The sequence below is a fragment of the Mixophyes fleayi genome, chromosome 4 (genome assembly GCF_038048845.1).
Source record: "Mixophyes fleayi isolate aMixFle1 chromosome 4, aMixFle1.hap1, whole genome shotgun sequence".
In the NCBI taxonomy this organism is placed as follows: Eukaryota; Metazoa; Chordata; class Amphibia; order Anura; family Limnodynastidae; genus Mixophyes; species Mixophyes fleayi.
This window is the reverse complement of record NC_134405.1, coordinates 290,034,797-290,061,607: the sequence shown is the minus strand read 5'-3', so window position 1 is coordinate 290,061,607 and position 26,811 is coordinate 290,034,797. Positions and strand designations below refer to the sequence as shown.

At 41.1% G+C, this 26,811-nt stretch overlaps 1 long non-coding RNA gene across 1 annotated transcript in view; it reads left to right on the top strand.

Moving 5' to 3' along the window:
* LOC142150156 (uncharacterized) overlaps positions 1 to 20,396 on the top strand; it is a 31,344-nt gene extending 10,948 nt beyond the window's left edge. The window contains exons 2-3 of the long non-coding RNA XR_012691052.1: positions 1,639 to 1,723; positions 19,382 to 20,396. This is a non-coding gene — a long non-coding RNA (uncharacterized LOC142150156). The remainder of the gene's footprint in view (positions 1 to 1,638; positions 1,724 to 19,381) is intronic.
* The last annotated feature ends 6,415 nt before the right edge of the window (positions 20,397 to 26,811 follow it).

Genomic DNA, 26,811 nt, shown 5'->3' with positions numbered 1-26,811 from the left:
CCCTGAAGCTGTAGTCTTCAGAGAGCAACATTATTTTATCCCTTTACTGATACAAGCTAAGAATATGATGGTGTAGGCTTAATAGATCACCCTTTTCTACCATGTTTTTTAAAGATTTTGCTGGTTTTTAGCATTTAGTCATTACTGACTATTACTACTGAAACTGCTTGGCCAAGGCAGCCATTTACTAACTGTGACTGTCAACTAAGGTGTACCAAGTTGTAATAGGGTAATTACTGCCAACAATAGGCTAATTCATTAGTATTTGTGGTTAAAACTCATTCTTCTGAAATTCGAAATGTGAACCTTGATACGTAGGGCAAATTTACATGTTTGCTCATTTCAGACAAAATTAATTTTTGCAAGCTCTTGTTAACTAATTTGTTATAACAAGCTCCTCTTGGTCATGTGTGTATGTAGTTGGTATATTTTATCTGGTTAGCTTAAGTGGTTGCCATTTAAAAACAAAGTTCTTCTGAAAAATGGATTAAGAAAATATTTTTTATGCATTAAATTTCCCATAAAAATTGTAAGCTGAAAATGGAGTGACCCCAAATCTGGATCTTTCTAGTCATAGGAATTGCAGCAAAGCTTTTAGAATATTTGGACTGATTCTTCATTTGTGGCATCAAGGGGTAAATTTGCTAAGCAGTCATTTTTCTGGCGGTATAGAAACCGACGCACATAGCTGGCAATTTTCTCCGCCAAGCAGCAGGATTTATTATCCAGCACTTTTGGAAGGTTAAACCTCACATTTTCTTAACCCCAAAACTGATGGGTGCTTTACACAAATTTGATAGTTGTTTCATACGAACGCATTCGTTTTGATTTGCCGTTTTATTGGTGGATTTCTAAGATATAAGATGACATTGGAGTAGAGAGTAGTAGTCAGTGATTGGCAGTATGTTCAATAACAATTGTGTCTCTTATTTGTTTGCTATTATCCTTACTGTATTCTGTGTTTTTTTGTTACATTTCAGACTTTGTTATTTGTGTAAGAGTGTGGTGTGAGTGTCATAGTTGTTGGTCTAGTTTTTTATTTACTCTGTGTTTTTTTTTATATATTTTCTATAGTCTATGGAGACAGATAGCAAAGGGTTTGATATTTTGGAAAGTGTGGAAGAGATAGATCCCCATTTAGGACAGGAAGTGACAGTGGAGGGCGTTGAAGAGTCAAGATTAAGATTGGAAAAAATATTAGGATTTCACAAATGCCAGCTATGGACAGAGTCTTCTAGTACAGTCAATGCAGTTTTGCCCTTAATTAATACTGTGGACCATTGCAGGGAATGTTTTTCTGACATTAAAGGCCATCATGGAGAAAATTTTGGAGGATAGTTGCTGCAGCCACAGGTGGTGGCCTATCTCTTGTAATTAAATACAAAAGCTACAAAGAACAAATCCAAACATGGAAGATAATTGAGGCACTTATGTGCAGGAGACTGGCAGGCCCCTGTCACAGCAACAGACTGGTGAGTATAGCTATGCTATTGCCCATAAAAGTTTTTATATTTATATATTGTTTTTATTTGAAAAAGCATGAAGAATGGGTAAAAGTAAATGTAAAGAGGTTGACACACATAATAATTTGAATATGTCATGTGTATGATATGTTATTTTTTTTCCCCATAAACATAGAAATAAAGCTTTAGAAAATAACCCAATTCTTATCCTGTGATTGAATCAGCATCAACCCAGCAAACCTTAAATGAGGAGGTAGCAGGTGAGTCCACTTTAAAATACTGTTATATTATTGAGCTTGATTACTCAAAAAGGGGAAAAATGTGTGGAAAACAAACAAATGTTACATATATTGTGGTCCAAACATTTGTGCTAATGAACATATTTTAATCTATAGGAACGTCACAGTGACATTCCAACTACACTGTACAGCAGCAACCTGTTCATGATGTTGATGCACCTGCAATGACAGAGAAAGACCCTCTCATAATTCTACAATTTGTTGAAGAGTTCTCTGCCCCATCTGCACCAGCAGAAACACAACCATGTCAGCAGCCTGACCAGGAAGCCATTACTCCATCACTCAAGAACCATGTAATAAACATGTCAGCAGCTATTGATGAAGTTAGGGGCATACAAATAATATTTATGGAGCCCCAAAGACAACATATGAGCCAAATCCCTCATCACATGAAAATAAAGGTTTAAGATACCTGTCCATTCAAAACAATGCTTAAAATTTTCTGGAAAATATAATGAAACACATAGATAATAAATTGTTGAAAATTACAGCAGCATTAAATGCCCTGGCAGGGGATTTCATTCATTTAAAATTTTTTATCAATAATTGCTAGGTTAGTTAGCCCATTAAACTTCTGAAAGTAGACAATAAGCACACCAGCACCTTCTGCCACCACAACCTCACAAATCACAGCGTGTACACTAGGTGGGAGTGGGCTAAAGGGTCAGTGTATGGATCTTCAAGAAGAGCCATGAGAGAAGAAAACAAAAAGTAGATGCTCATGTTAGTAAACACAATATATTGCTAAATTATGTTGATATACAGCATGGTTAATAGTAAAAAAAAAAAATGTGAACCTTGCAAATACATATTTGTTGTTTTTGGTTAATGTTCACTATTTGATTGTCCATCTCCTTTAACATGGATTTACTCAATGTTATTGTGGTTTTGGGTCAAAAGAAAATTAAAGAGTCCAAATGAAAAAACTTTGGGGTTTTCATATGTTAATATTGCATCAAGATAAGCTGTAGCTGTGTATGATGTCAGAAGTTTAGATTGTCTGTTCTAATGAGCCAGCTACTTTACACTAAACATCGAAGTGGTTGGATCACTTACAAATAATTTATTGTATAAACATATTTAAATTATTAATGCGGTGCACCTATTTTTTATCATTGCAAATGTACTGATTTTAATACTGTGTTTCATTTGTGTATTGGGAATGTATTGTAGCCATGGTGGAGGAAATGTGTTTGTGTAAGAAAGAAGGAAAGGAAATATTAAATTAAGTTATCATTTCAAAAGTGACAAACACGTGCTTTGGCCTGAAGGCACAGTAGAGGGTTGTTAAAAGAAATGTGAAGGCTCGGTTCCTGAGAACCGAACACATCCAAACTTAGCAGATTCGAGTACTGAGCCGGGCCGGCTCGGTACTTTTGCGCGCCCTCGGAATTGAAAGCGAGGCAAAATGACATTATTGTGTCATCGGATCTCACAAGTTTTGGACTCTATAAGTACTATCCAGTGCCATTTCACATAGGGACACAGAAGGGGTAGCACAGTTCTTGGCAGTCTCTAGTGCAGTTGGGCAGCATCATAGGTAGAAAAGAAAGGGGAGGGGTAGCAGTGTTCTTTAAAGTGACATTCAGGAGATCTCCATTGCTTCATTGCTAATTGCCATTGCTGAAATAGAAATAATAGACCTGGCACTCTTGGTCTAAATCTGCAGTCAAATTGTACGGAGTTATATAGGTAACACACAAAGAGGAGAGGTCCATTGTTCCATTGCTAATTGTCATTGCTGAAATAGAAATAATAGGGCTGGCATGCTTGGTCTTCTAAACCTGCAGTCATATTGTACTGTGTTATATAGGTAATACACAAAAAGGAGAGATACATTGCTCCATTGCTAATTGACATTGCTGAAATACAAATAATAGGACTGGCAGTGTTGTTCTTTATCTGCAGTTACATTGTACTGTGTTATCAAAATGGATTCACAGCAGTGCACAGAAGACCAGGAGCACCAAGCAGCTGCTGGCACCAGTCATGATGATAGTAATCCCTCTACGTCATCTGCTAAAGCCTATCTTAAAGTGCATAGTGTTTTTAAGTCAGTGAAACAAAAATGTAAAAATTATTATTTTATTATTATTATTATTAATTTTTATTTATAAGGCGCCACTTAGTGTCCGTAGCGCCATACAGAGACAAACAAGTACAATACAAGGTGGGGCGGCACGGTACAGTAAACAATAAGCACAGTAACTCAGTAAGCTCAAAGCACAACTAGAGAGAGGGGGGAGGGAAGACCAGCAGGTGCCGGAGCCCAAGAGGAAGGGCGCGGATGACGGGGAGACCCCCAGGGGGTGGGGGGAAAGGTAGCTGGAGAGCAGAGTTAAAGGTGCAGGAAACAGGAGGAGAGATGGCCCTGCTCAAGGCAGCGTACAATCTAAGGGGAGGGGTAGACAGACAGAGAGACACAGGGGTGAGAGGGAGAGAAGGGGGGTTGGAGGCAGATTCAGGGGAGGGGGAAGAGGGGAGGGAGGCAGAAAAAGGTAGGAAGTTAAGTGGGAGAAAAATACACCTTTTACCTTGGTCAAGAAAAAATACATGTAATCCAGGCAAAGTTATCTGCAGAATAAAGTATAATTGACAACATGATATTCTACACACGCAGTGGCATGGAAAACAATGAAGCCTTCGCCTTTCTCTATGACTGCTAGTTCTGCAACTGTCACTGAGGCATCTTCTCATAAGGTCAGTCTTGACCAAGCAAGACTTTGTCATTCGGACTCCAAAAGTGCTGTCTAAATATTTTTACGTGTTAAAGCAGAGCTGGAAGAAAATAGTAAGGCATTAGAGGAAAATGTATGTTCAGATTCAGGAATGACACAAATACCTGAAGAGAGTCTATCCACGAGTGCTATGTGTAATCCTGACTTTTCCGATTGTTTACCTATAAAATAGACCCCTTTCAGCAGATCTTCAAATGTGTGCATGAAGAGCCCAAGTGTAGCTGGTGATACACAAATTGAGGATGCCACTTTGGAATTACAACAGGATGGGGGGATTTTTGTGTAGCTGACTGGGGCACTAATGAGCATGTTGATGAGGATGATGTTGTTTGTGTAAGTCCTGCACCAGTGGAAGCAGTTCTTGCAGGTGATAAGAAGAAAGCCATTGTAAAGACCAAAAAATCCACCTCTTATTTGTGGAATTATTTTTACCCAAATTCTGACAACAGTTGTCTAGTCATTTGTCGCATTTGTAAAGCCACACTCAGAAGAGTTGGGGACCTTAACCATCTAGGCACCTAATCCATTTTACTCCATTTGAAGCAAGTTCATGGCAAGCTGTTCGGAAAATCATATACTTATGCTAGAAAAATAACAACAAGCAGTCCATCATCAGCTAGGTCCCTTCTCTCAGCTAGATCCCGACACCTGCAATCTACACCCACAACACCTTCCTCATCAATATATTCAGTAGTGATCGAAGTTTGTACTGCATCCAATTTGCTAAGACTAGATAACTCTTCCACTGTCCTGGATTCCTCAGAAGATTTCTTGAGCATTAGTCATAATGCTGCTGCTGCTGCTGGGAGTGAATCTTCATCCCAGAAGCATACCAAGAGGAAGACTACTAGGAGTTTACAACAATTGACTGTTAAACAAACCTTTGCAAGAGGAAGCAAGTATAAAAGCTGTCACAAAGTGTATCACAGACGCCATGGCGACTATGCTAGTATTAGATCTGCATCCAATATCCCCTAATGCAGCTGGTTTTAGACAGTTACTTGAGGACTTGTTTCCCCGTTACCAAATTCCATCACAACACCATTTTACTAGAAAAGCTATTCCTTACCTCTACCAGAAAGTTTGAAAAATGTAGTTATTGGGATACAAAATGCCATTCTACCCACTGTACACTTAACCACAGATATGTGGACAAGCGGAACTTGGCAAACTAAAGATTATATTACTGTGACAGCCCACTGGGTTGGTGATTCGCCTTCACCAGCATGAACAACAGCAGCATTTACCCAAGTATGTCACATTTCTCAGAGGCAGGCTACTCTGTGTATCACCGGCATCACTAAGAGGCATACAGCTGACAATCTGTTACATAAACTAAGGGATGTCATTGCAACATAGCTTATCCCGCTTGAACTCTCCTCAGGATATGTCATTTCTGATAATGCCACCAATATTGTGAGAGCATTACAGCTGGGTGAATTCCATCACATTCCCTGTTTTGCTCACACAATAAACTTGGTGTTGCAGAGCTTTTTTAAAAATGACAGGGACGTGCAGGAGATGCTGTTTGTGGCCCGTAAAATATCTGGACATTTGCAGCATTCGGCAACAGCATGTAAGAGATTGCAGCAGCTACAAGAGCAATTTAATTTGCCCTGCCACCAACTGAAGCAAGAGGTGGTGACAAGATGGATTTCCACCCTGTATATGCTTCTGCGGAAGGAGAAACAGCGAAAAAGTCATCCACGCATACTCCACAAGCCATGACATTGGGAATGGAGGGGGGATGTATTTTACTCAAGCACAGTGGAGAATACTTTCCGTGTTGTGCAAGGTGCAGAAACCATTTGAAGTAGTCACCTGTGAAATGACTTCAGACACTGCTAGCTTGAGTCAAATGATTCCCTTAATTAAACTTTTGGAAAAGCAGCTTGAGAAACTGAAGGAGGAGTTGAAACAAAGCAATTACACTAAGTACATCGGACTTGTAGATTAAGTACTTTATTCGCTTCGCCAGGATCCAAGAGTTATCAAAATCTTGAAATTGGATCACTACATTTTGGCAACTGTTCCTGATCCTAGGTTTAAGAGCTATGTCTCCTCTTTGTTTCCTACTGACCCACATCTCAAGAGATGCAAGGAGCTCCTGGTGAGCAAGATGACAGCTCAAGTGTTATGTGATAGGACGGCGTCTCCACCTTCAGTTTTTCACTCAACTGTTGCTAGGAAAAAGATTAGCTTTCCCAAGAGACCCAGGGATGATGCAGATGACTCAGTACAACATTTTAGTCATCTGGTCTGGTCTAAAAGAATTGACCAAAAAACGGGACACCTCTGCCGTAACTCCACCTGATCCTACTATCAACATCCAAAGGATGGTAGAGGATTATTTTAACAACAGCATAGAAATAGACACATCAGACAGTCCCTTTACATACTGGGAGAAAAAAAGGGAATTTGGAGACCCATGTGCCAACTCACTTTCCACTGTCTAAGCTGCCCACCCTCCAGTCTGTACTTGGAAAGAGTTTTCAGCACAGCCGGGAACCTTGTCAGTGATCGGCGTAGGAGGCTATTTCCTCAAAATGTGATGTTCACAAAAATTAACTTCAATTTCCACGAGGAAGGCCTTTCCCACCAATTACATCAAAATACTGAGACTTCTATAATGGTGGATTCCAGTGGTGATGAATTAATAACGTGTGAAGATGATGTACAAACTGATGAGGGTGAGGATGAGGCTGAGGATGGTGACAACAACACCTTGTCACAGTAGAGTTCATTAACAGCACTGTTACCTTAGGTGCCTTAGCCTATTGTTAGCTTGTTTTGTGGGGGCCCAAATAAACCAAGCACATCAGCCTCAAAATTGGCACTCCTTGTCCCTGAAGTGCTTGATTTGTTAAAGTGTGCATGTCCTTTTTAAGATCCAACATAAGTTTGCACCTCTTTTCCTTTCAGCTACTGCTGTATGCCAATGTTACCTACATGTGCTATATACTGTCGTGTGCTTTGCAAAAATCTTAGACACCCATTGATGATGCAGATGACTCAGCACCACATTTTTCACATCTGGTCTTGTCTTCCTTTAAAAGAATTGACCAGAATTATTGACACTTCTGCTGTAACTCCACCTGACCCTACTATCAACTATCAACATCCAAAGAATGGTGGAGGATTATTTTTTCTTTTTTTGAATGGTATAAAGACAACAGTTTTATTAACAAAGGATAACGTTGCTTGCAGAAGTAATGTAAGCATGGATGTCTAAATAGACATGTATATGTATTACCTTCCACTTTGCTGCTGTTTCATCAGTATTACACAAAGCTCAGTGATGAACTTGATTTTTGCTGTGAATTACAATGGCTCTTTTTAGTGCATTGTCTGGCACCCTAGACTGGTCTGGGTCTGATAAAAGCACAGATCCCGGGGAGGGGTGGGGGCAGGGCTCGTCGGCATGTATTAGCTGCAGAATTACAACAGTTATCCAAGGAACGGGTGGAGCGATTGACTGAACCATAGCTGATTTCATGATTCAAGGACAATTCCATTTTGCACCACTTTTCTTTTCTGCCAATGCTGTGTGCCAATGTTTCCTAGATGTGCTATGAACTGCCGCGTGTTTGAGTCATTGCTCTGTCACTTAGCATCCAGCCAGGTCACTGCAGTGTTTATTTGAACGTGTATGAAAATCATATTGTGACCTGTGAGGTAGTCAAAATTGACTGCAAATGACTGGAAATTAGTGTTATTGAGGTTAATAATAAAGTAAGGGGAAATAAAAGCAAAAATATGTGATTCTATAAAAAAAAAAGGTATTTTAGAAAAAAAATGGGATCCAAAACCCAGCATTCCAGTACCAGTTGCTAGTCCCTTAGACATCAATGGCAACACCCAGCCAAATTCTTGGCAATCGTCTTAACTTTTCTAGTTCCGAATGATCAGCCAAATCTACCAAGGTAGTAGGGACCTGCATCCGAGTGACCCTTCACCAGTAGGCACACCAGGTGAACAAGGAGCTCCCAATTGAGCAGAGTTTTTCCATTGTAAATTTTTCCAATGAAGATGTGCTAATCAAGCTGATAGAACACAGGACTCCAATATCAGACTCATTAGAACATCCACCACTCCTTTGGACCCCTTGTAGGACCTTCTTAAAATGCTGATCCTTAGGGGATGAAGATGGACTGGGAGAGCTTCACCCCCTGGTTTCCTTCCTTCTGTTTTGGTGCCTAGGAGTATTGTGCAGTCTCAGCACAATAGCTGTTCATACCTTAATCCTGGTTGAGAAAGAGAGCTCCACTTTTTTACTTCTTTCCATGATTTTGTGACTTAAAAATGGCATTCGATGGTCCAGACTCTTATGTGAAGATTTAGATGAATATGTGTAACTCATATGGCTTTATTTAAGAAAAAGGTGTGCAACAAATATCAAAGATATTATCATTTCAGATCATGCCCCAATAATCATGACTTTCAAATTAGACATACGTAAATACTACACAAGAAATGGAAGGTTTCCAAGGTACCTGTACCAGTCTTAAATCTTTAACCACTTTCTCCAGTCTGCACAACTCTGTTGAAGACAACACTGATGACATAGAAGACACAACATTGTTCTGGGAGAACTTGAAATGAAAAGGCATTTGATAAATTGCATGGCTCCACGTCATCTGCCTGAGGAAATTTCATTACTTTGGACTGATCTTTACAAACATTTGAAACACCATATACCCGTCTGCGTTCATGAAAGTCAATAACGTAAACTAAAACACATTATCTTTGCACAGAGGTACCAAACAAGAATGTTCCCTTTCCCCACTTCTTTTTAACCTAGCTATAGATCCCCTTATTAGGCATTTGCTGCCACAAAAACACTTAATAATATTTTTGGTGAAAAAAAAGAGAAATGGAAATCACTGCATTTGCAGATAATTTATTCCTTTTTACACCTAATCCTAAACAGTCCATATCACAAATAATAGATATAATTGATAACTTTAGCACATTTTCTGTGTTTTCAGTTAATCATGACAAATCCAAAAAATTAGCAATGTATGGACAGGTGAAACAAGGTTGACACGACACTTCTTGGTCCAATGGCCCTAAAAATATCTCACTTATTTGGGGATAAATCTGCCATCACACACCAATCAGTTATACACCAACAATGTTTAATCAGTCATGCAAAAAAATCAAAATGGAATTAAGTTTTAGGCAGGATCTTGGTATCAACTTCCTGGGTCAGTACAATGTAATTAAAATGTCCAAATTTTCTGAAATCCTAGATATTACGTAGATAACCCCACATTTGATTAAAAAATCAGATCTACAAAGACTTAACAAAACCAACAGAGAATATATTTTGCAGACAAAAAGGATAGAATTAGCATGTTTGGATTAAACAATTGCCCCAAAAGGGAGGAATTTTTCTGCCAAATCTCCAGTTCTATAATGTGGCCAACTTCATTTCGACACAGAATGGATTAAGAACAAAAATATCTTTCTGGGCACTCAATTCTGCACCCCTCTTTCTCTCAATTATACTCTTCACATTCCCCTAAACAAAAACTCAATATAGAAAGAGCTCAAGATAGACATCCTCATTAATGACACTTGCAGAACCTGGAAGACGGATAAAACTCATAAAGTTCACCATGCTCTCTCTATTTTCTCCCACTTCTGGGTAACCTAGAATTTCAAGATGGAAAGTAGCTCAGCCAATCACCAGATGAGTACAAACACACTTATCCACTTGAGGGCTCTCCTTAATATATCTAAACAATTATTCATGTACTCAGAAGCTACAGAAAAATTTGATCCAAGTCTCGCGTCGGATCTCGCGAGACTCGGATGTAATAAATACTCATCTTGCGGGCGCCATCTTCATTCTGGCTGTGATCACTCATGAGGGATGTTGTAGTTAGGGAGCTCCTGATCAGTTTAGTGGTTCGTTGTGCTTTGTACAGTGCTCTGTCCTGCTGAGTCAAGTGGTGCTTTGTCCAGTGCTCTGTCCTGCTGAGTCCAGTGGTGCTTTTGTCCTGTGCTCTGTCCTGCTGAATCCAGTGGTGCTGTGTCCTGTGCTCTGTCCTGCTGAGTCCAGTGGTGCAGCCTGTGTCCTGTGCTCTGTTCTGCTAAGGGCATTGTTATTTCAAAATTATTAAAAAAGTTATAAAAAATAAAAAAAAAATTAATAAAAAACCTATACAAAAATAATTAAAAAAAATATATAAAAATTAAAAAAAAAATTATACAAAAATAATTGAAAAAATATATAAAAAAATTAGTTAAAAAATACTAGGTACTGATATTTCAAAGTCAAACTATGTTCACTGTTGCTGCTGTACCAAAAAATACTAGGTACTGCTATTTAAAAGTCAAACTACGTTCTCTGTTGCTGCTGTACCAAAAAAAAAACAGGTACTGCTATTTAAAAGTCAAACTACGTTCTCTGTTGCTGCTGTACCCAAAAATACTAGGTACTGCTATTTAAAAGTCAAACTACGTTCACTGTTGCTGCTGTACCAAAAAATACTAGGTACTGATATTTCAAAGTCAAACTACGTTCACTGTTGCTGCTGTACCCAAAAATACTAGGTACTGCTATTTAAAATTCAAACTACATTCTCTGTTGCTGCTGTACCAAAAAAAACCAGGTACTGCTATTTAAAAGTCAAACTACGTTCTCTGTTGCTGCTGTACCCAAAAATACTAGGTACTGCTATTTAAAAGTCAAACTACGTTCTCTGTTGCTGCTGTACCCAAAAATACTAGGTACTGCTATTTCAAAGTCAAACTACGTTCACTGTTGCTGCTGTACCAAAAAAACTAGGTACTGCTATTTAAAAGTCAAACTACGTTCTCTGTTGCTGCTGTACCCAAAAATAACTGCGGCCTTAACAGCTATGTTGGTGTTAGATGTGCATCCGGTGTCTGCCATCTGTGCAGTGGAATTCAGACCAGTTGGAGGATGTAGGAGCAGCCATCTGTACAGTGGAATTCAGACCAGTTGGAGGAGGTATTGTGGTCCCGGTACCAAATTGGGTACCGGGGCCACTCCACTACGCAGTCCAGATAGATGCGTATCAGATATTAAAATACGTTGACTGTTGCTGCCAAATCAAAAATTAATGAAAATAACCGGTCATCGTCGAAAACAAGAGGTAGTGACGCACTCGAACTACACCCTCTATATGCTGCAGAGGATGTAGGAGCAGCCATCTGTGCAGTGGAATTCAGACCAGTTGGAGGAGGTATTGTGGCCCCGGTACCAAATTGGGTACCGGGGCCACTCCACTACGCAGTCCAGATAGCTGTGAGGTGTTCAGAATAGACTGGAAATTAGTGGAAATGATTCTTATGGAATGTTATTGAGGTTAATAATAGCGTAGGAGTGAAAAAAAAACAAAAACCGGGATTTTAGCACTTTTTATGCTTTTTTAAAAATAAATCAGAACCCAAAACCCTAAATCAGAACCAAAACCTTTCGTCGGGTGTTTTGGCAAAACAAATCAGAACCCAAAACCTCAAGCTAATCAGAACCCAAAACACAAAACACAAAACACTAAAAGTGACTGGTGCACACCCCTATCTAAAATGCCTTCAGATTTTAGGATGGATCATGTCAACAATTATATATAATTTTCCTAATTATCCTCCTTAAGCTATAAACATGTCATTAAGTATTGTACTAGACTACCCCACACAAAATGTAATACTATGATAATTATTTGTTAGATTTATAAAAGTGATTTGAGATGTGCAAATATTAAAAATATTAATTAAATATATTTAAATTGTATAAAAATGAGACATCAGCAACAAATTCGCCAGACTAGTGTTAAAAAAAAGTGCAGATAATGATAACAAATGTTGCATATAAATTTCATCAACTGACTTCAACCTTCATGGATTTAAAGCACTGCTTCTCTGGCAACCTCCTACTCTCATGACCAGAAGAACAGGTTTATCTGTTTTAAGGCTGCAACATTTCTCTGTGCACAATGTAAATTTTGCAGGTATGTTCTTGCAGGTCTATGATGTCAGAATTTGAACATTTGTTCAAGGGGGCGTATCAAGAGATTGAAAATTGTCACAAAATTTTTTGTAAATACGGTGCAAATGTACACTTTTAAAAGTGTACAATTGTGTTTCATACACATATAGAGCTGTCAACTGCCTGTGGTAGGGCATCTCACAAAATAGGCAAAGTGATACAAAAAAAACAATTCATGACAATTTTAGCTGTGAGAAAAATCCCAAATGAAAATTTTAAATTGTAGTGGCCTAAATCAGGTAAAGTATTTTTGTATTACTTGTTATTGCAAATTCAGCACTTATCTTTTTATTAAATAAACACATACTACATACAATACCAGAAACAAGGTATTTTCACTTAAAGGTAATATAATATAAGTCACATCATTTTATGATAAGCAAACAATAAAACAGTATTTCTTGGGCACATAATGACCAATGAACACAAAATTAATTATTATTTATTGTTATTATTATTATTAGTATTATTATTATTAGTAGTAGCAGTAGTAGTAGTAATAGTAGTAGTAGTAGTAGTAGTATACTGAGCTGTGTCAGATAAGGATAGGCATGCTTGTCACCCAAACCACACTCAATCTTGTCATATTCTATAGCGGCGGTTCCCAAAGTGTGCGCCACGGCTCCCAGGGGTGCCGCAGCACTGTCACAGGGGTGCCGCGGGAAAGCCAGAAAAAACAAAAACAAAACTTAAACTTACCAATCCGTGCGGCGCCGGGACCCAGCATCTGCTCCTCCTCTGTCACGCAGCTATATTGACAAGCTGCATGAGAGAGAGAAAGAATGCTGGGTACCGGCGCCGCGCGGATTGGTAAGTTTATGTTTTGTTTGGTTTTTTTCTGGCTGGCCGCGGCAGAGGGGACAGAGTGATAGGGAGCGTGACAGAGGCCAGAGGAGGGGACAGCGTGAAAAGGGGGCAGAGGAGAGGGGACAGCATGACCAGAGGAGGGGGACAGAGGCCAGAGGAGGGGACAGCGTGACAAGAGGGCAGAGGAGAGTGGACAGCGTGACAGAGGCCAGAGGAGGGGACAGCGTGACAAGAGGGCAGAGGAGAGGGGACAGCATGACCAGAGGAGGGGGACAGAGGCCAGAGGAGGGGACAGCGTGACAAGAGGGCGGAGGAGAGGGGACAGCGTGATAAAGGTCAGAGGAGGGGGACAGAGGCCAGAGGAGGGGACAGCGTGACAAGAGGGCAGAGGAGAGTGGACAGCGTGACATAGGCCAGACGAGGGGACAGCGTGACAAGAGGGCAGAGGAGAGGGGAGAGAAGGACAGAGGCCAGAGGAGAGGGACAGAGGCCAGAGGAGGGGACAGCATGACAAGAGGGCAGAGGAGAGGGGACAGAGTGACAGAGGCCAGAGGAGGGGGACAGAGGCCAGAGGATGGGACAGCGTGACAAGAGTGTGGAGGAGAGGGGGCAGCGTGACAGAGGCCAGAGGAGGGGGACAGGGGCCAGAGGAGGAGGGGACAGCATGACAGAGGCCTGAGGAGGGGCACAGAGGCCAGAGGAAAGGACAGTGTGACAAGAGGGCGGAGGAGAGGGAACAGCGTGACAGAGGCCAGAGGAGGGGGACAGAGGCCAGAGGAGAGGGGACAGCATGACAAAGGCCAGAGGAGGGGGACAGAGGCCAGAGGAGGGGACAGCGTGACAAGAGGGCAGAGGAGAGGGTACAGCATGACAGAGGCCAGAGGAGGGGGACAGAGGCCAGAGGAGGAGACAGCGTGACAAGTGGGCAGAGGAGAGGGGACAGCGTGACAGAGGCCAGAAGAGTGGGCAGCATGAGAGGGGGCAGCGTGAGAGGGGGCATCGTGAGAGGGCAGAGAGGGCAGCATGAGATAGGGCAGAGGGGGTAGCATGAGAGGGGGCAGAGTGACTGGATGCAGAGGGGGCAGTGTGTCTGGATGCAGAGGGGGCATTTTTGCATACAACTAAATAAGTATTTCTGTCCTGACCTAAACATTTATTAAATTTTTTTGACCCAACTACTTCTAAAACAGGACTGCTCAGTAATTATTTTGGAGGGGTAGTCTAAGGGTGCCGCGAACTGCAAAAGTTTGGGATCCACTGTTCTATAGCATCTGTTTTCTTTTCAGGAGCACTCCTAGGGTACTTATATGCCCTAAGGTCCAACAATACAAGTTGTCACTGGAACTCCATTACTGCAGACATGGGTAAAATAAAGATACACAAAGATAACCAGAAGGAGAAGACAACAGACACAGAACAAGATACCATAGACAGCTGACAGAGATATAGAATGTAAAACAAAGGCAGCATAAAGCTTTGTACACACTATAGATAATTATTTCAGATGTGATTTCTGTACAGATTTTACCAAGCACTGAGAGTCCCAAAGAGCATGCCAATTCAATTGTACACACCTATACAATTTACTGTCAGAGCTGTGATTTTCATCTCTCATACCTATCTGATGAAGCAATTGTGAGTCCATACACACTCTACAGAAACCTGCTGTCCCTGCAGCAATATGCAAACCCAATTTAAATAATGGGCTGCATCTCAGTGAACACAAACGCACACACACACAGATATCCAGGAAATAGCATCACTGAAATTCATAGCTTTGTTTTGCTTTGTGTATAGTGTACTTTTAGTTAACTCCATTCAGAACTGTACACAAGGTATGATTTATTGTTATATAATGAGCCTGGAAATTAAAGAATCTCATGCGTGTTTACTTGTTGCCATGGCGACAACTATGTAAGCAATAAATCAGATAGGAAGGAGAAGACAAATTTGCCGTTGTTGGTCCAAGAACTGGTTGCTGAGGAGAGAGTGCTTTTCACATATGACACTGCTATTCCTGATATGGGGAGGGCTGCCAAGAGAATTCAAGGTCCCGGTACAACGACTTCATGGGGCCCCCCCTTTTAGTTGAGCATTGCAAAAAATTTGTGCGGTGGCGCAAAAGTGGGAGTAGGTGTGGTCATATAGTTAGGGGCTTGGCTTTGCATCATTGGGGTTTGGCTAACTGCAGAAAAAAAACCTGCATTTTTATTATTATTATTAATATTTATTTATAAGGCGCCACAAGGCATCCACAGCGCCGTACAGAGACAAACAAAATCACAATACAATGGGAGACAGCACAGTACAGTAAACACAGCAACTCAGTACGCTCAATGCACAGCTAGAGAGGGCGGGGAAGGGGGAGGGAGGATCCGCAAACGACGGGGCCCAAGAAGGAGGGCGCGGAAGACAGGGAGACCCCCAGGGGGGAGGAGGGAGCGAGAGTGGACGTGGGGTGGAGGACCCTCGAGGAGGAGGGCTAAGTAGCTGGAGAGCAGAGTTAGAAGTGGTGGAAACAGGAGGAGAGATGGCCCTGCTCAGAGGAGCGTACAATCTAAGGGGAGGGGTGGACAGACAGAGAGACGCAGGGGAGAAAGGGAGAGTAGGGGGACAGAGGCAGAAGATAAGGTAGGAAGTTAAGTGGGAGACAGAAAGGCTTTAAGAAAAAGGTGGGTTTTTAGGGCCCGTTTGAAGCTGGACAGATTAGGGGAAGTTCTGATGGAGGGAGGGAGCTTGTTCCAGTGGAGGGGGGCAGCGCGGGCGAAGTTTTGGATACGCGCGTGGGAGGAGGTTATAAGGGGGGAAGAGAGGCGACGGTCAGAGGCAGAACGGAGAGGGCGGGATGGAGCATGAATAGAGAGGAGGGTGGAGATGTAGGGCGCAGTGGAGTTGGCGAGGGCCTTGTAGGTGAGTGTGAGGAGCTTAAAGAGGATTCTGAAGGGGAATGGGAGCCAGTGAAGGGCTAGGTAAAGGGGGGAGACAAAAGAGGAGCGGCGAGAGAGGAAAATAAGCCTAGCTGCAGCGTTAAGGACGGATCGAAGGGGATCGAGATGAGAGTGGGGGAGGCCAGTGAGGAGGAGGTTGCAGTAGTCCAGGCGGGAGATGATCAGAGAGTGGATAAGGCATTTGGTGGCATCTTGGGAGAGGAAGGGCCGGATGCGAGCAATGTTGCGCAGCTGGAAGCGGCAGGATTTAGCAAGAGAGAGGATGTGGGGGCCAAAGGAGAGAGAGGAGTCGAGGGTGACACCAAGGCAGCGAAGTTGGGGGACAGGGGAGATAGAGGTGTTGTCGACAGTGATGGAGAGGTCAGAAGGGGATGGGGTATGAGAGGGAGGAAAAACTATGAGCTCAGTTTTGGCAAGGTTAAGTTTGAGGAATCGAGAGGACATCCAGGAGGAGATGGCAGAGAGGCAGGCGGACACCCTAGAGAGGAGGGAGGGAGAGAGATCAGGAGAGGAGAGGTATAGTTGAGTGTCGTCAGCGTAAAGGTGGTAGCTGAAGCCGAAGGAGCTGATGAGTTCACCCAGGGAGGAGGTGTATAGAGAGAAAAGTAAGGGTCCCAGAACAGAGCCCTGAGGGACCCCGACTGGAAGGGTGGATGGGGGGAGAGAGACCCAGAGGTGGTGACAGAGAAGGAACGGTGAGTAAGGTAAGAGGTGAACCAGGACAGGACTGGGCCGGAGAGGCCGAAAGACTGGAGGGTGTGAAGGAGGAGGGGGTGGTCAACGGTGTCAAAGGCTGCAGAGAAGTCAAGGAGGATGAGAAGGGAGAAGTGGCCCCTGGCTTTTGCAGAGAGGAGGTCATTGGTGACTTTAGCCAGGGCAGTTTCAGTGGAGTGGAGGGGGCGGAAACCAGACTGGAGAGGATCAAGGAGGGAGTATTCAGAAAAGTAGGAGGTGAGACGGCTGCAGACGAGCCTCTCGAGAATTTTGGAGGCAAAAGGGAGAAGAGATATGGAGCGATAGTTCGAGAGAGAAGTGGGGTCGAGATTAGGTTTCTTAAGAATGGGGGATACGAGAGCATGTTTGAAGGAGGAGGGGAAGATGCCAGTGGAGAGGGAGAGATTAAAGAGGTGAGCGAGGTGGGAGCAGGTGGTGGGGGAAAGGGAGCGAAGAAAATGGGAGGGGATGGGATCCAGGGGGCAGGTAGTGGGGGGGGAGGATACATTGTTGCATTGCTGTGTACACCATTGGAAGAAGGGTGAAGTACCCGCTAGCCGGAGCGTGACATATGTCCCAACACTCCTGACTTTTAGGACATCTAGCACCGTAGTGTAGTATAAAAAGAATGCAGTGTGTACAGAATGAGTTCACAGTGTGTCTCATTATGATCACACTGTGCCCCTTCAACATCACCCTGTGCCCCTTCATCACAACCACACTGTGCCCCCTTATGATCACACTGCACCCGCAATGTTGCTTTTCCCACCTTCACCTGGCCCCCCTTCATCACACTGTGCCATGCTGTTCTCCCCCTTCATCACACTGTGCCATACTGCTTCTCCGCTCTTTTATCACTCTGTGCTATGCTGCCCTCCTCTCCTTCATTACTCTCTGTTCTATGCTACTTCCCTCCCTCCTTCATCACTCTGTGCCATGCTGCTTCCCCCACTTCATCACTTTGTGCCATGCTACCCCCACTCTTTTATCACACTGTGCCTCGCTGCTCCCTTCTCTCCTTCATCACTTTGTGCCATGCTGCTCCCCCCTTCATCACTGTGCCATGCTGTTCCCCCTTCTTCATCACTCGGTGCCTTTCTCCTCCCCATCCCCCCCTTCTTCATCACTCGGGGCCTTTCTGCTTCTCTCCCCCTTGCCTCCGTTCCTTTACCTTCCTTTTCATTGGCTTCTTCCATCTCTTTCATCTCTTTTTATCTCTTTTCTTCTCTTCTTTTCTCCTGTCCTCTGTCTTCTTGCGTGGCTCCTCTCTTCTGATGCGCCTCACTGAATGTTGGGTATGTGCAAAGGAAGAGGGCGGAGCCAACACTACAATCCCCCCACTCCAGACAAAAAGAAAGCTGGCAGCAAGGGCCTGAGCCAGGCCCACTGGCGTGTCTGGGCCCGGGTAATTAGTAGCCGCCACTCTCTCGGCGCTCCTAGATATGGGGCAAGATTTCTGATGACTTCAGGAATTTCCTGCAAGTGTATGATATTACATTCCAGGAGCTGTTCAACTTGTTACCCAACTCATGCATAAAGAGGACATCCATTTGAGGAGACTCATATTTGCAGAACAGAGATTGGTTTCTACCATTTGATATTTAGGTACTAGAAGGACACTGTCTGATCTCAAGTACAGCACAGCTATTTCACCACAAGCATACCTGAAAACCTGTGACTCCATCATCGTTCTGCAGGGACAATATATGAAGTTTGGTGAAAGAAATACTCCAATTTTAAACAATTTATTTATATATAACACCTATATAAAAACAAAACAAACTCAAAATCTAGATATAAATGTCACAAGTGCTCTTACTGATATTGGTCTCTATTTTTCAAGGAAAAAGGAATTCTACTCTATTGCAGAATACATTGCTTCTTGATGTGGAAGTCCTAAAAACAGTATGGGTACTGGACTATCTTTTCAGGAGCTGATTTTACCTGTGGGGAGGGAGCAACAAATGAGGGGATGGCCAGACCTGTAAAAGTCTTGGGCATGGCTCATGGGAAATGCTGTCAACTCAATGTACTGTGTGAGTTCCCCTCTGTGTGCCCTAGAGGCCCTATAGAGTACCTCCATAATCACATGTTCTGTCTTTGTCCTGTGATCACCATCCAAATGTTTTTATTTTTTCACTATAGCTGCATCCATGAGGTCACACACATTGTCTTCTTTTTCCATCAGCCTGTTTGCTAGGTCTAGTATCCATCGAGCCATGACATCGGTGTTGTCTGTTTCCCATGGCATTTTTCTCTCCTCCTGTTAGGTTGTTGACCGTGTTGCTGAGGCCTGATGGTTATGTAATAAATATAAAAATTCAAATAGTTGATATGATAACAATAGATATATGTATTTCTTTAACATTACAACAATCTTTTTTTCTTTCAGTTCCCATCAGTAGTTGAGGAATGGCAAGTTATCGCAGAAGAATTTGAAAATTGTGGAGTTTCCCAAACTGGGCTCAGGCCATAGATGACAAACATGTCAGAATTTTGCCACCCTCTAAATCTGGTTCCTATTTAAACAATTACAAGGGATTCTTCAGTATTGTCCTGATGTCCAAATGTCATGGACATTGGAAGAAATGGTGTCATATTGTGTGGCAATATGACACCATTTGCAGCTAATAAAGTATTTGCACTGCAAGATAATATTCTAGAACCTTACCCTCAAAAAGCACTTACCGCTGAAAGGAGTATATTTAATTAGCAACGTCTTAATTTAGATACCATTGTCAATTCAGACGGAAGTTCGGAAGGAGAGAAGGAGGGGTCAATCATCAATAGTTCTCAGGCTTCCAGTGATGCAACAGGTATGGCAGAAAAGATGTCAAAGCTGCAAGAATATTTCAACACAATGAGGGAAAACATTAAAAATGTTGAAAAAAAAAATTGTTCAACTTGAAACAAAATATTTTTATTTGTGTCACATGTATTATAAAATATTGCTGTGCTAGCCGGCTCAAAGGTTAAATCATCAAATACAGTTAATTTATAGTGAAATAATATACAGCACTCAATCGTAATAAAAGTATTTATAGATTTCAATAAATAGTCAAATCATATATATCATTCAATCATAGTGTAATGATATAAAGCATTCAATCATAACTAAATCATTGAATTCAAGTATGTGTATTTATAGACTCTTCTGTGTTTGATTACAGTTTAGTAATTTAGATTCCAGTTGCCCACAACCCCCCACCTGCAATCAAATCACCACTTCCTAGTAGCAACTGCGCAATATGCTGATGCAGATCATCAAGAGGTAATCCTCCTCTTTCTTTCAAAGTTGTGAAGACAAGGGTCATGCATCCTCTCACCAGGGGCGGATCTAGAAAAATGCTGTACCCGAGGCGAGATAGGGGGGGGGGGCGATTTAGGCCCCGCCCCTTTCTAACATCTTAGGCTGCTGACGGCTGCACACTATGTGCAGGTCTGTCCAGCCGTGACAGGCAGGGACAGTGCGCTGCCCGGCTGCTCTGATTGTGTTTTAAACACAGTCAGAGCAGCCGGGCAGCACACTGTCCCTGCCTGTCACGGCTGGACGGACCTGCACATACTGTGCAGCCGTCGGCAGCAAGTGTCTGCTAGGCGGGGCGATCAGGGCGATCGCCCCCCCCCCTGGATCCGCCACTGCCTCTCACCTTCTTGCAAGTCTCTGCAGGACATACCTTCCTGTCCAGACACTGCCTATTGCTGCTCTTAGACATTTATTATGCAGAATGCAGACCCCATTCCCACTGAACAGAGCTCAGATAAACAGCTTCAGTACATTTCTCCTCCTTCACTGCTTCCTCTATTTCTCTCCCCCTGACTCCTCCAGCCCATGTTTGTGTCCAATGAATCCTGATTTTTTTTTATTATATAAAAAGAGAGAATGAGGAACACTACATAAAAATCTGACTCGATTATTTATATAAATAAAGTGCATTTTAAGAATAAAATTAATGAATTATTTAAAAAAGTACAATACATATAATCAAATACACTGAAGTTAATAGTTAGCACTGCTTATTCATAGACCAACAAATGCAGAACTAATTAATATATAGAACTATACATCAGTCCCGACATCAAATCACGCAATTTGAAGTTTATCTTCTTATATGATCTGTTACACGGCATCAGGTATTGCCACTTTTGCAATGGGAAGCGATAACTTGAAGCTTAGTTTCACTGAGAATAGCCCAAGCATTGAAAGCCTACCCCTGACCCCTTTCACTCCCCCCAATGTGGAAATAAATTAAAACTTGAAAAAATAGATTAAATGGTGATAACAGTACAGCTATGGCTGGATACACACTATAGTGTTTTCAGCAGATTATCAGGCCAATCAGACGATAAATGACTGAAAAATTAATTCAAATTTATTTGCTCCTTTTTCCCCTTTATATTTATTTATAGTTTGTGAAAATATTGATATTACCATTAGAAAATGCTGGTTGGCCTCATAGTCACTTTATATAATGTGAAAAAGGAAGAATTTGAACAAGATACCAACATCTCTATATGAGAAGTCCCAAAATTACCATATTTTATTGATTTTAGCAATCACCCAGCTTAATTTAAAATTTCCAACCTTACAAAACCATAATATAATCAACCATTCTATGCTATAAGCAGGCCTGTTGTTTCTCCCCAAATTGCTTTTTTTTCTCAAAACTTATTATTTATGGGTTTTCCTCACCAGTCTTCCTTACTACGTCAATACCCTCCTAGAAACTTTATCCACAGTCTTGACCTCTGTCCAGGCTGTCACTAATCCTAAATACTGTTTGCACTTGTTTGCTAAAGTTTTAAGACCTGCACAAAGTCTAATTCATCACTAAATCCTATTTCATTTGAGTAGATCTCTATCATGTGTACAGCATTATATAAAATACAGCTATATATATATTTCGGAGACTATTGTTGCTTCTCTTATTCTTTTTTGCATTCCGTTATAGAAATAAGTAATGATTTTCATGAATTGCTGTTTAATTGAGCTCTTAGTTACTTGGAAACACTCAATGCAATGATACATTCTGACTTTGTAACAGATTGACCTTCAACCAGCACCTACAGACAAAAGAGCTTATTTTCATATAATTTGCATGTGATCATTTTCTTTTGAATTGAAAATAATTGCAGCACTGCATGTGTGCTGCAGTTGTCATGATGAGTCTGCCTTTTCTCAGATTAAGAGCCCAGACAAGAGGGTGAATAATGACTGAATTTCCAACTCATAATTATGTATTCAGTTTTTAGATTTCAATGAACAAATTATGATAGAATGAATTTTTCTGTTAGTGCATTCTACAATGATTTCATTATTGAAGATGCTCTCTGAAACAATGTTTTATATTATTTATTCCATTTGGATTGTAAAACCATGTATTTGCCACTTGTGTTTGTTCTATAAAATGACTACTACATGTTGTACGTTCTGGCTATGTTACTGAAATATATATTGTTATATATTTTTTTTTATCTTCCTATCTAGACAAATGAGCTTAAGTATTCTGATTTAGTAGTAGCTGTTATTCTGCAGTGAATTATATTAACCATAAAAAATAATTACAAAGACAGAGAACTTGTCACATATTGTGAACATGTGCTGAAGTTGAGCTTTATGAAAATAATCTAATGCTTTTTATCGGTGTGTTGCGATCTTCAAGTCTATCACACGATAGTCATAAGAATACTTTTAGTGACTTTGCTGGTAAAAGATTAAATTCACTAATGGATATCACTGTCAGGATTCGACAGTGTATAATATGCTTATTCAGAGACAGGAATTAACATAAAAAATGAATACATTTGCCAGTGTGGGGAAGTTGTTTTCAATATATTCTATGCCAATCATGAGTAACTCTAATGAAAATCCGAGCCTATGAATGGCTAATGTAATCCCCTGCCAAATTATCTGGGAGAAAACTTCCAGGCTATGATTTAAAGACGACTATTTGTCTTTTGTTGAAACACTACATGAAATTTTAGAAGATGTATTAATGAATCATATGGAGTGTGGCCTGTATTTTAAGAAGATGTTGAAAACAGTGTTCTGTCATATTGTAAGTCAGAATGAATATAAATTATAAATACTTCATCTGAACATTTAAAGACATGTTAAGAGCATTGAGTTAATGTTTGACAGAAATCCTTACATTATCAATACATTATTTTGTGACTGAAAGCCTTAATAGTTATAAAGCCTTTATATTCATATCCTTGTATTTGGATCCAAGCACTTTCCCTTTGCTTCATCTCTCAGTATGTCTTTGACATTGATTCTGTTAACTTGTAATCCAAGACCATCATCTGAGTGCAATATCTGTTTGATTTCCATGTGTGTATCTTGTATGTTTCTGCAGCTATTACTTGTGTCAAACTCTTGATCAGTGATGCAAATATTTTGACTCTGTGATAGCATTATTGCTATCAACAGTACCTCTCTGCACGCGCAGGCCTTTGATCAAGTGACCAATTTCGCTCATATGGGCTCACTTATGTAATTAAGTCTCATTATAACTTGAAAGTCAGTACATGATACTCTTGCTGCTACATCGAGAAATAACTTTCAGCATCTTAATGCCCTTAACATTGTAACTTTGGTGATTTTATTTTCCACTACTTGCTATGTCCTTTGCCAATCGTTCACAAACTCCTATCAAATTCCACATGGTTAACAAGTTGTTTCTCATACTATCCTTCTATGGCATTATCCACACCCTTCCTGTGCTGACGTCGGTGAAGATTGCAATTGTCTATCCATTTGGCTGCTACCTTATACTGGCTGCTTGCTACTATACACAATTTTCCACATTTAGAAAAAAAAACTTGATTGAATTTGATGCAAATGACGTAACAGGGAGGAGGTGCCTAGATGATCAACGCCCCTACCTCTACTTATTTTGGACTGACAAAGGCTACAGATACCTTGACAAATGTTGTTTGGGTTTGGATATCTCACATTCATTTACAGATCTAAAATTATTCCCCTCATAATCTTGCAAGTTCCAAAGCAGCGTCCTCAATTTCTAGGTATATATCCTCATAATTACTACTACTCATTTTCACATTTCCAAATAGTTGATACATTTTTGAAAGAGGTTGTTCTGCAATTACTGTGTCAGAATCTGAAACGTCATTCTCACATATAGCACTCATGGATACCCTAAAACTCTCCTCAAGATTCTATGAGTGCCCAAGTTGTTGAGGCACTTATTTGGCTGATTTGGAGGTGACAGACCAACATTCTGAGCGAGAAGGTGGTGCTTGGGAATTTTGGGAAGTTAAGGAAGAGGCATGACCGTGTTGGGCACTCTGTTTTGACAATGGAAATTCTAGTACATGTTCCAGTACTAGCAGTAGCAGGACCCCAACTAACAAATAGGGTGGTGTATGGCATGTTAGCTATATTCCCTTTTGGGACAAATTACTACATTCATTGGAACATTCTCTCTTAATCCTCCTTACATCAAGAGCTGATGTTTTCTTTGACATTTACAAAAAGTGTTTGCATTTTAAGAATGCAATCTTACACATTGTTCCCGCGTGACCTTTACTAATAGAGTTCGAAAATGTACTACTATTGCCAGTACTGGTACAGGAATGCACCTGATGCTTAGAATGATTAATGGTTGACATTAACAAGAGGAGTAATGCTACTTGAATTTAGAGCTTATTGTAGCTGTCACCACAACAGGTGACTGCCCAATAAGATAATGAATGGAGGGAATTACCTTAGAATTTATTTGACACTGCTGCACAATTATATCATTGACATTTTGACAATTCATTCTTAAATGCAAAATAAACTCATTTGCACCCCTTGCATTGCAGCAATGGGGGAGCCACTGCTCAGATTCTACCAACTCTGTGGTTTTCACCCTTAAAAAAGAAGATGTCACTGACTGCACCTCGCAAAAAAAAAAAAAATAGCTTTTACTAGAAAAGAGAACATAGATTTTAAAATAAAAAAAAATTTTTTGGGGGGGTGCTACACTGTTCACACGCAAGCACAACACCTTCATTTTTGACTATATAGATGTCATTGACTGTTTCTCACAAAACTTGTTTTAACCAGAAAAGATAAAACAATTTAGATTTTAAAAGAAAAAAAATATATTGTTTTTTTTGGGGTGTGTTGCTGTACCGATGCTCACATGCAAACAAAACAGCCTGCTTTTTCACTGCTTAATAAAGATGTCACTTACTGGCCCTCACAAAATAGCTTACACTAGCAAACTCTTTAGATTTTTAGAATTTTGGGGGGGGGTGCTGCTGCAATAGCTGCTCACACGCAAGCAAAACATTCTCTTCTTTGGCTTAATAAAGATGTCATTGTCTGCCCCTCACAAAAATTGCTTTCACATGAAAAGAGATAACCCTTTAGATTTAAAAAAAATAAATATCTAAATTTTTTAGGAGGGTTGGTCACAGTCAAATAACACCCTGTTTTTTGCCAGCTTAATAAAGATGTCACTGCAGAATATTGCTTGCACTAGAAACACTTTAGATTTTCAAATAAATAAATTGCATTGTTTTTTGGGTTCTGCTGCTAAAAGGCTTACAGCAAAACCACCCTATTATTGTCCACTAAATACTAGTTCAGAATGATGTCTATAATGCTACATACACCAATCAGCCACAGCATTAAAACCAAAGACAAGTGACGTGAATAAGATTGATTATCTCAGTACAATGGCACCTGTCAAGGGGTGGGAAATATTAGACAGCAACTGAACAGTCAGTTCTTAAAGTTAATGTGTTGGAAGTTGGAAAAATGTGCATGTGTAAGGATCTAAGCAACTTTGACAAGGGCCAAATTGTGATGGCTAGACAACAGGGTCAGAGCATCTCCAAAATGGCAGGACTTGTGGGCTATTCCCAATATGCAGTGTTTAGTAGCTATCAAAAGTTATCCAAGGAAGGATATCCGGGGAACTGGTGTCAGGGTCATGGGTGCCCAAGGCTCATTAATGCACGTGGGGAGAAAAGGCTAGCCCATCTAGTCCAATCGTACAGAAGAGCTATTGTAGCACAAATTGATGAAAACTTTAATGCTGGCTTCCATAGAAAAGTGTCAGAAGATACAGTGCATCGCAGCTTTCAGAGTATGTAGCTCTGTAGCTGCAGACCAGTCACAGTGCCCATGCTGACCCCTGTCCACCACCAAAAGTGCTTACATTGTGCATGTGGGAGCCAGAACTGGCCCATGGAGCAATGGAAGAAGGTGGATTGGTCTCATGAATCACATTTTCTTTTACATCATAAAGCACTAGATAGCAATAGGATGCAATATGGAAGAAGGCAAGCTGGCAGAGCAAGTGTGATGCTTTGGGAAAAGTTCTGCTGAGAAAGCTTGAGTCCTGGCATTCATGTTGATGTTACTTTGAAATGTACCACCTACCTAAACATTGTTGCATACCAAGTACATCCCTTCATGGCAATAGTATTCCTTGATGGCAATGGCCTCTTTCAGCAGGATAATGCGCTCTGTCCAACTGCAAAAAATGTTCAGGAATGGTTTGAGGAACATGACAAACAGTTCAAGGTGTTGACTTGGTCTCCAAATTCCCCAGATCTCATTTCGATCAAGCATCTTTGAAATGTGTTGGAAATACAAGTCTTCGTCAAAGAGGCTCCACCACGGAACTTAATAGATATGCTGCTAATGTCATGGTTCTAGATACCACAGGACACCTTTTGAAGCCTTGTAAGGTCCATGCCTTGACAGTCAGAGCTGCTTTGGTGGCACGGGTGGCCATACACAATATTAGTCAGGAGGTTTTAATGTTGTGGCTGATTGGTGTATATGTATGCATTAATTAT